Below are 10825 nucleotides of genomic sequence, written 5' to 3'. Positions count from 1 at the left end.
TTTAAAAATTTCTAAAAATTTTTAAAGAAAGTAAACAAAACATAATCATTATAGAGATTTAATTCATTCTCAGTATTAACCTATCGAGGAGGGCAAGAAATAACACTATAGAAGATCTGAATAATATAATTAATAAAATTGATTTGTTAATTATTAATCAAGAAGTATCCCCTAGAAACATAGAGTATACCAATATAATCAGCATCCAAGGGACATAGGAAAAATGAACTATTTATTAGAAAACAAAAACAACAAAACTCAATATACTTGTAAAAGCAGAAAATGTCCTGGTCACTTTCTCTAATCATAATATGATTAAAGCTGTAGATGAAAAATAAAAGTTTAAATTTAAAAAATTTAACTGCTTGAAAAAAATTTTTAAATCGCCCTTCTAAACAACATTTAAGACAAAGAAGAAAGAATAATTGAAAACTCAACTGTTTAGAAAACAAAAATGACAAAATGAGCTGAGCGGTGGCACTTGCTTGGCCGTCTTGATAGGCGCAGCACACCGCCGCTGCGCGGTAGCAGCAGCCACAGCCGCCAGGGCCAACCCTCCGGCTTCTTGCGTTTGGTCCCGGCCCCTGGTCCAGCTGCCCCTATCCAGTCAGTTCGCTGCTACTTCTATGGGTCACGTGAGACAAATGAGCTGTTTGATGCTCACTGGATGACATACTTCGATAAGCCAGATAGTGATGCCTGGGAATTGTGTAAACTTTACTCCGTAAAGGGATGAACACACTTGATGGCTGTGATCTGATTCCAGAACCCAAAATCGTCGACGCTGCTTTGCGGGCATGCAGACGGTGAAATAATTTTGCTAGTGTTGTTCACGTCCTAGAGGTTGTTAAAGACAACGCAGGACCTCTTAAGGAAATCTTTTCTTATGTCATCCAGGAGCTTAGACCAACTTTAAATGAACTGGGAATCTCCGCTTCATAGGAACTGGGCCTTGACAAAGTGTAAATCCCATGGATTGGCTTCCAAAGGATTTACTGATAATGCTACTTGGTTGTAAACAATCACCTGGAAATACTGATGATAACATGCTACCTTATTTGAACAAATTTTTCTTTATTGAATACCAAACATGTAATGGCAACTTGGACTTTAATAAAAAGGAAATGAGTTTGAACTGAAAAAAAAAAAAGACAAAACGATACATCAAAATTCATGCAATAGGGCTCAAACTGGAAATTCATATCTTAAAAATTTTCAACATCAATAAAGTGTAACGAAGTAAGTCAAATTCAAGAATTCGAGAACATAGTAATGAGGTAAAACTAGGGAACATGAATAAAAGAAATCAGTCAGTCAAAAACAGCTAATAAATTAATAGAATACTACATAAACTTTTATATTTATACTAATTTTTAAAAGAAGCACCAAACTTTGCCACTGTTGAAACATAATATTTATTATGATAGTGTTTTATAGACTTGTGGGGACTCTGTCAGGAGTAGTATAACACAAGGTTACCTAGATTATCTGATTATCGCTTACCTCATACTTGCGGTCTGAATTAAGGATAGAAGCTTTGTTGAAGACACAGGACCTTTTTATAAAAAAGAAATAAATTATAAACTTTCGCTAAACAAAGTTTTATATTTGGATTAAGGAATGATCATATAAATATCCAAGATTTTAGAAATTAAAGGACTTAAAGGACTTTGGAGAATTAAAAAGAACCCATAGATTCTACAAAAAATAAAAAAAGTTTGAGGAAATAGCACATTCAACAAAATATAGTAGTTCCCTCTCATCCACAGGCGATACGTTCCAAAACCTCCAGTGAATGCCTGAAAATGAGGATAGTACCAAACCCTATATACAGCTGTATGTTTTTTTCTATACATACATACCTATGAAAAAGTTTAATTTATACATAAGGCACAGTAAGAGGTTAATAACAATAACTAATAATGAAATAAAGAATTATAACAATATATTATAATAAAAGTTATGTCAATGTGGTCTCTCTCTGATAACCGATATGATAACCAAGACAACTACTAAATGATGAATGGGTGGTAGCATATACAGCAAGAATCCACTAGACAAAAAGGACAATTCATGTCCTGGGCAGGATGGATCAAGATGGAGTGAAATTTCATCACATTACTCAGAATGACACACAATTTAAAGCTTATGAATTGTTTATTTTTGGAATTTTCCATTTAATATTTTCAGACCATGGTTGACTCTGAGTAACTGAAACCATGGAAAGTGAAACTGCAGATGAAGGGGGACTACTGTGACACAAAAGAACGAGGAAGGCTTGTTTAATTAATCATATCAGGATAACAGATTAGTAGGAATTCGGGGGAAGATATTTAGTTTCTCCTTTCACATAATTCAGCAAAAATCAATTCACAGTATATTATATGCTCTCTCTAGGGCTGATTTTTAAAGTTTTTTTTTAAAAACTTTTAATTATGGAAAAATAGATGACACAAAATTTACCATCTTGGCCATTTTGAGTGTGTAGTTAATTAGTATTAAATACATTCACATTGTTGTATATTTTGCAAAGCTGAAAGTCTACACCCATTTAACAACAATGCCTTCCCTCCTCTCTTCAGTCCCTGGCAACCACCATTCTACTTTCTTGATGAATTTGACTACTGTAGATACCTCTGATAAGTGGAATCATGTATTTTTGTGACAGGCTTATTTTGCATACTGTCTTCAAGGTTCATCTATGGTGTAGCATGCATGTGTCAGTACTGCCTTCCTTTTTAGGGCTGAATTACTTTTCGTTGTGGGTATGTTTTGTTTTGAGAAGAGGTGGCAAAGTCATACCCATGACTCATGTCCTGATTCTGTCTTTGCCAGCAATTTATTTAGCACAGGTTCCCTGTGGGAATTTTAATAATTCACAAGCCAATATCATGCAGGAGAATATCTTTTAATAAGCAAAATAAAGAAATAACGTACTCTGAACAAATGACATATTAATTATACTATTAAAGGGAGTCAAAAGGAATAAAGTTCAAATTTTAACAGAGGGGTACCTTTTTATATGAGTTCGGTTTCTCTGGAGAAATGGCTCATCCAATCACAAGCTGACTATTTTGAGCAAAGTTTTGTACATGGTGTTAGGTAAGTTCCAAATTCGTTTTCTTTTTGCATGTGGATATCCAGTTTTTTTCAGCACCATTTGTTTAAAAAGACTGTTCTTTCCACCATTGAATGATCTTGGCATCCTTGTCAAAATAATTTGACCATATATGTGAGGGGTTATTTCTGGGCTCTCTAGCACAATGGAATTCCCTGGGGAGCTTTAAAAACATTGAATCTGGGGCCCCACTCCCAGGGGCTCTGATGTAAGTGCAGCCTGAGCACATAGATTTTTAAATATCTATAGGTGCTTCTAATATGCAGCCAAAGTGGAGTATGAAGAGCTAACGTTGATTGAGAGCTTATTCTGGGCCAGGCTTCATTCCATGTTTTACATCCTTTAAATTTCACAATAGCCTAATGAGTTAGGTCTATTGTTTTCCTGTGTATAGAGGGGCTAATAAAGCACAAAGAGGTTACGTATTTGCCAAGGACACATAATTCATAAGTTGCAGAGTCTTCACTTGAACTCCAGAGCCTGTGCCCCTTACAGCCATGCTGTGCTACCAAGGGTCACACGGAAGTCCCTGTCATGATCCCTGCCTCAAGATTCCCTTGGGTGTAAAGATGGCCCATAATCTAAAAGGCGGGAACATCTCCACCCCTGCTAGACTGTTCTGGGCTCCAAGGACAGACCTAACAAACACAAAAGGGAACCTCGGAGTCTATTTAAGCTTCTGGACCCTCCCATGATGTGACTTTCAAATCATGACTGAACTCCAGGCCACCTGGCTCTTCTCCAGCCCCTTCTAATTCTCGTCACTGTTTGTCCCCCCTCCCTTTCCCGATTTAAGGAGTATGTGGATTTCATGCTTGCAGTCTGGGAGCCATTAACACCATTCCATCAAATCACATGTGTATGTTGGGACCCGTGGTCCTACGGAGAATCAAAGTGCTTATTTTTCCCAATTTCCTGGGAGATCTTTTTAGGGAATCCTCAACCCAGCTGAGGAATCCTGAGGAACCAGAGAGAATCTGGGAATAAAAAAGTCTCTGTCTCCTACTCCCTTCCCAGTCATTGTGAACATAAGTCCTAAAAGGAAAAAGGAGTGAAAATCATGATGAAAGTGGAGGAAGTTTGTTTGTTTGTTTTAAAAAAGGCCTAAATAAGTAAATGTGAGTTTAGAAAATAATCTTTATTTAAAAAAACAAGTCCAATAAGAATTTTTTTTTAAAGCTACATATATTAGTTATCTATTAATGCCTAATAAATCACCTCAAAATTTAGCAGCTGAAAACTACTATAAACATTATCTCGAGTTGTTTCTGTGGGTGGGTCAGGAATTTGGGAGCAGCTTAGCTGGGCATTCCCGCCTCAGTCTCTTTAGAGGCTGCAGTCAAGATGGTGGTAGGGGTGGGGCTACGGTTATCCAAAGACTTGACTGGACTGGAGGATCCACTTTCTAGATTTGAGTGGCTATTGGCACAAGGCCTCAGTTCCCCAGACATGGCATCTGGCTTCCTCCAGAGTAAGTGATAGAAGACGACACAAGCCAAGCCACAGAAGCCATCCATCATCATTTCTACAACGTCTCATTTGGTATGCAAGTCCCCCTCCTTCAATGAACTACCAGGAGGCAGGAATCACTGAAGACCATCTTGGTAACTGAATACCATACAGCATAAATACAAATACGAGCTAGCATGTCTGTAGTGCTCATTTTGAGCAAGGCACTGTCCCAGTGTATTAATACATTTCATTCTCCCTATAGCCCTATGAGGTAAATCTTGTTCTTATTCTTATTTTACATATGAGGAGAATGAGGCACAGAGAAGTTCAGCTACTGGGCCAAGGATCCACAGCTAGTAGGAATGGAGGCAGAAATTAAACTCAGGTGACCTGGTGCCAAAGTCCTGCTGTCAACCAGGATACACCACTATCTCCATGGGGCATTGAAACAATGAGGATTACATCAAAAGAGTTAGAAAAAAGATAAGGGAAATTTTCGAGCAAGGATAAAAAGCAGGGGCTTGGGAAGAGAAAGTCAGTGAAAATAAAGGGATAAAGTAGATCGATAAGATGGCAATGGTTTAAAATGGAAGCCATAGAAGGCTAGAATAAAAAGCAGGATAAGATTATAGTTTAAAATTCTGCAAAGCAAGATTAAGAGTTTTAAAAAGAACAATAGAGGGAGAGACACAAAGCTAAAGCACAAAAAAGGGTTTACAGAGATATAAAAGAAACTGAAACCAAATCCATGCATAAGAGATAATCAGTGAGGAGGTCAAAAAAGGATAGAGGGTAGAAAAATCTTTCTAGAGGCAGCTGAAGAGGGACTGAAAGAGGGTTTTAAGGACACTTCAAGCTCAGCCTGTCTGAAAATAGGCAGGAAAGCCTCAGGTACCCTTCACATCCGATGTCTTCATTCTCTGTGGCTCCTGGTCCTCTGGGCTGGGCCTCTTACTTCCACCTCAGAAGACCTGGGACAGAACACTGCTTCTCAAAACAGAGTCCTTGAACCAGCAATATCTCATCACTGACGCTCGTCAGAATGCAGAGTCTGAGGCCTCACCTCAGGCCCGCTGATCCAGCCTCCGCATTTTAGCAAGATCCCAGGGGATTTGTGTGTGCATTAAAGTTGGAGAAGTGCTGCTTTACAAGAAATATCTCATTGCTTCCTTTGATTTTTAATTTATGACATTTTAAATATCCAAAGAAGTATAAAAATAATTCAGCAAATGCTTTGGAACCTACAACTCAGATATCGTTAACTTAGCGTTTTGGCACATTTTCTCAGATCTACTTTTCTTACCTTAACAAAACATTAGAAATATAGTTTCTTCCCATGCCCACATGCCTCCCTCCTCAGTTCTGTTTCCTTCCCTGAACATGGCTACTGCTATGAAGTTGGCATGTTTCCTCTCCTGTACTTTATTTGCACCTTTATTACAAATGGTAGAATCCATAAACGCAGAGTTGTTCTGTGTGCATTGTATTTTATATAGTGTCATACTCTATGGTTCTTTCTGCAGCTTGCCTCTGTAACTTGGCATTGAGTCTTAAAGGTTCATACCTTTAAGATATATGTATATATAAGCTGAGTTCACTCATTTTAATAGCTGTATATATTCCTTTGGTTGCATTTTGTGAAATGTATCAGTTCCCCTATTGAGTAACATTTAAGCTGTTTCCAATTTTTTTGCTATTTCAAAAATAAATAAATAAAGCTGAAATGAATATTTTAGGTCTCTGTGCACAAGTGTCAGAGTTTCACAACTGCAAATACCTAGGAGAGGGTTTTGTGGGTTGCCCTGTATTTAGGACTTTATAGCTACTGAATATTGTCAAATTGCTTTTCAAAATGGCAGAGCTGATTTACTCCTACCAACTATGTGTGAGCATTGTTCTATTGTCGAACTCTTACCTACATTTAATTGTGTTGGCGTTTTAGGCACTGTGGGCTGGCTAACCGAATACCTGCCCTAACCCTTTCTGCCTGGCTTACTTCTTTATAGATATTGGAAAACTAATGTTGACATCAGGACATCCAAACCTGCAGAGAAATTTCGTAAGAGTTTATTTAAGCCAAAACTGACAATTGCCAGGAAGTAAAATCTCAAATGCCTCCGAGAAATGATAGTTTGCAGTTTCTTTTATGCATTTGGAATGAAGGAGGGAACTAGGGGAGATTACAGGAAGATGGAAGAAAGCAAGGTGGGGATTGGATTACAGGATAGTTAACGAGGTTATGTGCTCCCTTGAACGTGGTTATGCCTGTCTCCCAGGAGTCTGAGAAAGAGAATTACTTTGCCATTTTAAAGGTGTGTTAACCTAGATAGTAAGAACAATGGACAGGGCTTTCTTAAAACTTTCTCTAAAGAAATTATAGGCCTTGGTTGTGACTACCCACCATGACCTGCCCAGTTAGGGATTTATGATCAGATCACCCTGTGAGGTTACTTTTGGACACCGATTTATTAAAGCATCCCTATTTTGTTCATACTAAATACCCACATTCTCTTCTCCATTTTATCAGGATGGCCATGTAACAGTCCTGGACAGGGTCTCTCTCTCATGTTTTATTAAAGAACAAAATAGAAGCAAAATTGGCAAAATGTTAACATTTATTATGCATTGATTATAGGTACATAAGTGTTGAGTTTTATCATTTTCTGTTCTTTTCTGATGTTTGAAATACTTCATGTAGCAAAAGTTGGCTGGAAGGATTCTACAGCTTTTGCTTTTCTGACCAGATGAACAATGTATTCACTTTGATCTTTCTTCTGGCTTTAAAACTGGGTGAGATGCCTGAAGGCTCATCAGCTACCTTGCAATCGTGTGGTTAAGCTACTGAACTGATGTCCACAGTTTTGTACCTCCAGACATCTCCAGAGTTCTTGTTATGTGAGAAAAAGAATCTAGTATCTGCGAGTCATGATACTTAGGACTTGTTGCTTGTAACCTAATGCATTCCTGATTAAAATAGCCAGGTTGCTAATTTTTGCCAATATGAAGGATGTAAATGGTATCTCCTTGTGTTTTAATATGCGTTTCCCTGCTTACTGAAGAAATTGATCTTCATTTTATATGTTTACATGTTTCATGTGTTTATTGGTCATAGAATTCATTCTTTTATCTATTTTCTTTTTCGGTCGTGTATCCTTCCCTCGCTTGTATGTTTAAAAAAATATTTTGGATACCAATTCTTTCTCAGTTATATACATTACAAATTTTATCTCCCAAAGTGTAGCTTTTCTTTTTCCAGTTTTATTGAGAAATAATTGACATACATCACTGTATAAGTTTAAGGCATACGGCATGGTGGTTTGATTAACATATATTGTGTAATGATTACTACAATAGATTCAGCTAACATAAAGCTAGCATAAAGATAATTCAGATGTTCAGCTAACATAAGGATAATCTTGCAGTATTTTCTTCTGAAAGTTTTACTTTTAATACGTAATATTTATTTTTCAATTAACAATAATTAATTTTAATATTTAAGCCTTTAATCTTATTTGTTTTGAATGTGGTATGAGCTCAGAATCTGATTGGTGCTTTTTTCTGTCTGGATAACCAATTGTCCCAGTCACATATATTAAAGAGTCCACTCTTTTTTCTATATATTTGTAACTCCGCCTCTCTTATATACTGTGGTAGGTAGCCTCTAAGAAGACTCTCAATAATCCTATCTCCTGGTACTCAGGTTATCATGTAGTCCTCTTCCCTTGAGTATGAGCTAGACATAGGGACTCATTTCGAATGAATGGAATATAGTAGCAGGGAGTATGTCACTTTTGAGAATAGACTATTATAAGATTGTGATTTCCATCTTGGGTTTTCTCCCTATCGCTCTCGCTTTCTGAATCAGTCATTCTGAGGGAAGCCAGCTTTCATGTTGTGTGAGTAGCCCTATCCATAGATAGGCCCATATGGTGAAAAACTGAAGCCTCTTGGTAATGCCCATGAGAGCGTGTTTAATCGTGGATTTTCCTCCCTTCATATTACTGCAACCCTTGTGCAGTAAGTGGCAGAGTCTCTCAAGAAGTTGTAGGACAGCAACTTGCCTACAACTTCTTGAGAGACTCTGCCACTTAACCCTGGACTCCTAATCTTCAGGAAATGCATGAGATAATAAACGTTTGTTGTTTTAAGCTTCTAAAATTTGGGGTAACTTGTTATATAGCATCGCTTAACTAGTACAGACATCACTTTCATATTGTGAAATTCTCCAGGATTTTCTCTGAAGACAATCATAATATCTGCAGATAACAACAGATTTTTGTATCTTTCCAATCTTTTTTACTTTTCTTCTTTTTTCTTTACATCTTTCTTTATTTGAGCAAAAGTACTAATAGAGGCTATCCTCGTTTCTTTCTTTAAAGGGAATACTTCTAACAATTCACCACTAAGAATGAAGTTGTTTTTTTTTTTGGTTTTTTTTTTTTTGCCGCTATTGTTGTTTTTGGTAAAATTTTTAATAAAAAACAGATTAAAGTTATTCTCTCCCATTTCTGGTGTATTAAGTGTACCCTACCATATCTTAGACCTTTCAGGGAATCTGGGCCCTCATTCAAATGCCTGAATCTGCCTCTTGGGGCCTGAGGCCTTGCTGATCTTTTTAAAACCTGGGAAGCTTCTTTGCCTTAGTGAAGGCTGGATGTGCTAGGGAATCATAGCACCAGGATCAGTTCTCAAAGCAACGACTTTCTCTAGAGAACTGGAGTATAAATCTCCCACCTCCCTTAATAATTGTGAGGATCTACTTCTGAGGGAACCCAAACAAGAAGGCTAAGTATTTTTAGAAAATGATTGCTGAATTTGAACTTATCACTTTTTGTTTTTTCTAAATCTATTGAGATGACCATATGGTTTTTGCTTCTTTAAACTGCAGCCGAGTAAATTATATTGCTATTTTTCAAACGGTCAAATGACATTTTTATTTTCTTGGCATAAACACTCCTTAGTAATGCTTATTTTCCACACTGTTGCATTTGGTTAGCTAATGGTTTATTTACAATTATTACATCTATATAAATGAAACTGAGCTATTAGTTTCCGTCTTTCACTGTCCTTTCTGGTTTGGGGTCAGGGTTACACTAGCAGTATCTAGCATCTAGCCTTTTACAGTTGTTGAATCTTGTTTCTTAGTTTGAATAAGATAGAGGTTTTCTGTTCCTTGAAGGTGATACGAGCATCTGTGAAGACATTTGGATTTGTTGAAGTATTTTGTGGCTAGAATTTTTTAATTTAGATTCAATTTCTTTAATGTATAAGTAATTCTATTTGGGTTTTCTATTTCTTGAACGATTTTTGGTAATTGATATTTTTTCCAGGTTATTGTCTGCTTTATGCCATTTTTCGAATGTATAGTTTAACACAGAGTTCAAAGCTTTAGAAGGAGAGCTGCTTGTCTGTTCTCCCTTGTCAGAGTTAGGCACACCCTGAACAGTGCAAAGAAAAAAGCAGCTTTTATTTGTCTCTGATGAGTCCCAACATCAAAAGACTTGGGAGAGGAGCTGTTCTTTTCTCAAATACTCCTAGTTACCCTCATTAAAGACTTTTCATTTTAACTTTTAAAAAGCTCATTAAATAATGCAGATGTTCTGAGTGTGTAGGGAGCAGGTGAACAGAGACCTCCAGGGCAGGCAGGGGCACCAAGAATGATATCTAGCGAAGGTAACACCAACTATGTGGAGAAGCAGTTTTCCGGGCTCACCTGGCACAGAGGCCCCACCTGTGTAATGGATACCTGGAGTCCAGGTCAAGGAGGTAGAATTTTATCCTGGAGTTACCTGGTATTCCACCTTTGGCCCAATGCACCATTTTGGAAAGAATTGCAGGGCTGGAGAGGAGGAAGAGACAGACATTTCCCTGCTACTTTTAAGCCCTGTTTTAAAAGATCGCTTGGGGATAGAGGAGAGATAAGGCTAGGGAGAGGCAGTAGGGGCAATGTCTCCAGAGGAGCTGAATCTCAGGTGTGACCAGGGCATGAAAAGCCTGCAGTTAAGTGAGAAGCTTTGGCCTGAGTGTTGGGAGGAAAAGGTGTGAATGTGGCCTTGAACAAGACTGCCCAGGGGGTTTGGGAAATCCAGGCCTTTGCAGCTGTGACCTTGGGCAAATTACTTAACTCCTATAGCCTTGGAATACCAGACAAATCTTCTGATTTTCAACTGAGTTCTGTGCTGTTTTAAATTCCTGTGGCTTGGCCATGGGATCTAGAGATCAGCAGGGTCAGGGGAGACTTCAGGGTTGCATTTC

The 10825-nt window shown here is 37.7% G+C and overlaps 1 pseudogene; it reads left to right on the top strand.

Moving 5' to 3' along the window:
* The first annotated feature begins 311 nt into the window (after positions 1-311).
* On the top strand, positions 312-1005 carry LOC105299386 (annotated as a pseudogene).
* Positions 1006-10825: the final 9820 nt, after the last annotated feature.

This window comes from Pteropus vampyrus, unplaced genomic scaffold (genome assembly GCF_000151845.1).
Source record: "Pteropus vampyrus isolate Shadow unplaced genomic scaffold, Pvam_2.0 Scaffold7, whole genome shotgun sequence".
NCBI classification, from domain to species: Eukaryota; Metazoa; Chordata; class Mammalia; order Chiroptera; family Pteropodidae; genus Pteropus; species Pteropus vampyrus.
This window is presented reverse-complemented; position numbering and strand designations above follow the sequence as displayed.